Below are 4,661 nucleotides of genomic sequence, written 5' to 3'. Positions count from 1 at the left end.
ACATTTTCGTTCTCATCTATTTTGAGAACAAAATTCCATATTCACACTTATTGTTAAACACGTTGTAATACACAAGAACACTTAGAGGAGTGGTTGGAAAAGGCATGGGTCAATTCCAAGAGAAGTGAGTTGGTTGTAAATCCTAGGGAGAGGTTGTAATTCCAAACACTTGAGGAAGGTGACACGGGTAGTCCAACACTTAGAGAAGTGTAACTTGTGTGATTGAAATCATGTGCTTTGTAAAAGTTATCGGTAAACTTTGAAAATCGTTATTGTGTAGATTCTTGTATGATAGTGGATATCTCCTCGAGGTGAGGAGCGGAGACGTAGGTCAAGGGTTGACCGAACTCAGTGATCATACCTTGTGTTTGCGATTGTTTTTGGTAGACTATTATTCTTTACATCTTGTGCTTGTGTTTATATCGTCTATTGTCTTATTATTTATCCTTGCATACATCTTTGTATATCATATTGCTAGGATATTGTCTTAATAAGTTTTAATTTGGCATCGTAATCGGATTAGATTAGCTTTACCCTATTCATCCCCCTCTAGGGTTCTTTCTCATTAATGGAGTACAAGATCGATGATTCATTGACATACAGAAAAGAACCCCCAGGAAAAAAAATAAATTTTTTCTTCATTTTATTTTTATTCTTTCTTTTGTAAATGAGATAATTATAATATTAAAAGAACCTGAAACAGTCCCAAATTAGTTATGCATCATCTCGACTCGATCTTAGGCAAGGCGAGTCCAGTAACGTCTTCACTTGACCCTTACTAAGATGGGTCGGGTTGGAAGTCCTAACACAAGCCCCTCAGTTCAGGACGATTCTATACCTCTTCATTTGGCAAGACCAGGTTGAGAACTTTCAAATCCAGGGTGGACGAATAAAAAGGCGTTCTTTGTCGACCCACTTGGAAAGCCGAGTTGAGAGGCGATTTGTCCTTGAACTCCTCGCTAACAGCCAGTCACCATGACAGTGAATGCATGGTCGAAATCATCATTACTCCAGCCCCCAAAGTCTTCATGATTCATCACCCTTTGTTAGTGCCATGCCTTCCTAGTTACCATCACATTAAACACATAGGTGACTCATCTCATCTACAGCCGATACCTATAGAGTATCTGCCAACTCAACTACCTACCGAGACTTAGCCAAAGTTACGTAAACAACCACGTTAACTAGGTATAAATAAGTTCACCGCCTACTAACCAAATGTACGCATTTCTCTACATATTTAGAGAGAGCTACATCAGTTCCTTGATTCCCTTTAGATCGTAAAAAACTTGATTGTCAGAGGAGTCACCGAAGAACTTAACTCCAGTCCTCTAATGTGTTACAGTTTTGCACAACTCTCTACATCGGGGGTTCAACCATTAAAGGAGGTCAATGGACTATAAGCTCTTTAGATCAACCACAAATCCCGCTGTTGAGAATTCTGAAATCAACAGTTCTATATCAGTCCCTCAAATCTTTGAGATTGCTCGAGTCCTTAATGATCAAAATGTCTTCAACTTTTGTTTTTCTCCAAAAACCCTATGCTTACAAACCTCAACTTCGTTTGGATATCATAGTGTTTTTCTTATTTTGTTTTTATAAAAACACCATAGTGTTGTGTTTTTTCTTCAAAGCTTTCTCAAAACACCTTGTTCAGTGTTTTTGGTCAATCCTAGTTTGACACGTAACAACATTATTATTAATATATTATTATTATATTATATATTAATTATAATAAAATATTTTATAAATAAAATATTGTAATATTTAGTTTACATTATTATAGTATTATAAATATTAAATATAATACAATATAATACAAAATAATATTATATAAATGTATTATAATATTATATTGTATTTTAGTGTGTCATATTATACTATAATTATTACATATTTTTTTCAAATAATTATTAATATAATATTAAACAATTATGAATATAATATAATATTATTAATAATGTTACTATTATTTTATTACTATTATATTAATAATAAATTAATATATTATAAATATGTTAATTTTATACAATATATTATTCTTTCTAATATGTTAGAGTTTATTAATAATACTTTGATAATATATTACTAACTTATGATATAAACAAATATTGTATATTATGATTATATTATTTTTACATTAACATTTCTTAGCAATGAATTATTTTAGTGTTAAAAATTATTTTACTTTATAATATATTATATTATTTATTCTATAATATATTAATATTTTATATATTATACTACATTTACCATACAATATATTATTATTATATTATTGTTTTATTATTAAATATGTTACTATTATATAATATTTTATAACTATTAATTAATTATAGTTTTTATTAAAAGTATATAATATATAGTGATTATAATATTGTATTGTATATTATTATATCATTATTATATTACTATTTATTATCACTAATCTTTTTAATTATTTTTATTAGTTTCTTTATATTTTATTATTTAGTATTATATAGATATATTATTATTGTTATTATTATGCTTTTATATTATTTAATAAATATTTTTAATATATTAGATTAACCATAATATAATATAGTATTATTTCATATAATATAATAAGCATATCGATAATAATTATATATTAATTATATTTAATATATTATGTTAGATATTATATTAACACCTCATCAAACTCAAAATCAAAACACCAAACTTAAAACACCTAAAAGGTGTTTTGAAATAAATGTTGTGATTTTGGTTTGAGGATGATTTAGCTTAAAAAACACCATAGTTTCCAAACACATGGTGTTTTATTTTTTACAAAAACACTATGAAAACAAGTAAAACGTCATGGTATCCAAACAGAGCCTAAAGCCATTGAGTGACCAATTTGCATGGGCCCTTATGATTTGAGGGCTTAGTAGCAGGGTCGGCCCCGAGCTTTGGGTTGCCCTAGCCCAATCCAATTTTGGTTGCCCCTTATATTAAAAATTTGGTACGAACAATAACGATAAAAATGAATACATATAATACAATTTAGCATTCTATATTAGGCTCAAACTGATAATATTCACATGCAAAATCAATATTCATATAAGAAGAGATTACATTTCATCTTGACGTTGCTTGACTCTTCTATTATGAGCTCCAGATTTTTGTTTTCTAATCCTTACTCGGTTTTTGTCATCTCCCGTCAATGTGTACTGTAGTATGTAAATATAATTATATAACACATATGAAATCACAATCAACTAAACTTAGCAATATCAATGAAGGATAAATATAGCATTATTATAACCCCCTTCACTCATATGAAAACAGTATGAAAGACAAAAAGATGGGTTAATACTTGCGGACATACCCCTTATCTTCAAGAAAAACATCACCCATAAAATTGACAGGTTTAAAATTGAAGCCTGAAGGACGGGTCGTCGGAGGCTCGCCGGCTCGGTAGGGAGGAGAGGAGCCGGCGGCGGCGGCTCGGGAAGGAGGACTGTTGGAGAGGAGGGTTTTTTATTTTTTTTCTTATTTTTTGTGAACGGGAGCTGCGGGACAGAGAGTCAGAGACGGGGAAAATTGGATTTGGGAATGGCTGACGGAAATAAAGGTGGGTCATTACTAGAGTTCTTTACAAATATAACCCTTAACATTTTTTTCATAAAGGTCCTTTTACAATGCCTACTTCAAAAATCAAAGAAAATTACAGTTTGAGGGGTGTAGGAGCGCTCGGGATGGGTTGCCCCCGGCCCTGGGTTGCCCCAGCCCCGGGGCTTGGTGGGCTTACCCCAGGGCCGGCCCTGCTTAGTAGCAATTTCAAAGGTTCGAGGGACTAATATGTAATTATTGAATATTTGAGGGACTAGTATCTAAAAAAACCCCAACTAATTAGTAATTATTTTGTATAAGATTTAACTATATTCAATGACTATTCGTTAGGCTATAAAAAAATTGTTATAAATAATTATTATTATGTATGTAACTTTTTGGTTTGTTTTGAAATTATTATTATAGTACAAGTCTATGTTTCTTTTAAAAATTATCCTGTTTTATCCTAGTTATAGTACTACTTAACCACCACTATAAAATGTTATCTCCAAATAATCCTAGTTTTAATCTTTAGCTCCACGTGACTAACCGCCTAAAATTTACCCAGGCATAAATTCACATTTATTAAAGTGTAAAATTACTTGCACTCGTCATCAGCGTGGGACCATCCCTACTAATTTATTGTGGCAGTAAATAGTAAATACGAGGCTTTGGGAGTCGCTAAAGTTAGATTCAGTAGTGAGGCTAATTGAAGTAAATTGTAGGTGAGCTCAAGGTCTAAAAAGGAACTCACCCAATAATAGCAAAGCCCCAAACAGATCAGCAAGTGATGCTCCTATAACTTTACACTTGCTCACAAATTGGCCGACTCTTCTCTCTCCCTCAAAGGTGAGTCCTTTTTCTGTTAAATTGTTAACTTATCGAAAATTTCTTCTAGGGTTTTAATCTCTGTCTTCTTCTGGGTTGCTGAGTTGTTCTTCTCATGTTCACTAGGGTTCCAATTAATTCTTTGTATAACCTTTAGGCTGCAAAGATCACAACTCTTTGCCTTTTTTGTAGAGATTAATCAGTTATTTGAGCTGGTCTTGATTCATTCTCCTCCTTTTTTTTTCTTTTTGGTTTGGGTTGGGGGGGGGGGGGGGGGG

At 31.8% G+C, this 4,661-nt stretch overlaps 1 protein-coding gene across 1 annotated transcript in view; it reads left to right on the top strand.

Annotated features, from left to right (window-relative positions):
* LOC109825263 (zinc finger CCCH domain-containing protein 56-like) overlaps positions 4,297-4,661 on the top strand; it is a 4,092-nt gene continuing 3,727 nt past the window's right edge. Inside the window, 1 exon segment of the mRNA XM_020392082.1 lies at positions 4,297-4,404. The gene's annotated coding sequence lies outside the window, so the exon portion shown is untranslated.

Source organism: Asparagus officinalis, chromosome 1 (assembly GCF_001876935.1).
Source record: "Asparagus officinalis chromosome 1, Aspof.V1, whole genome shotgun sequence".
Taxonomy (NCBI): Eukaryota; Viridiplantae; Streptophyta; class Magnoliopsida; order Asparagales; family Asparagaceae; genus Asparagus; species Asparagus officinalis.
Note: the sequence above shows the minus strand (reverse complement) of the source record. Positions and strands in the feature narration are given on the sequence as shown.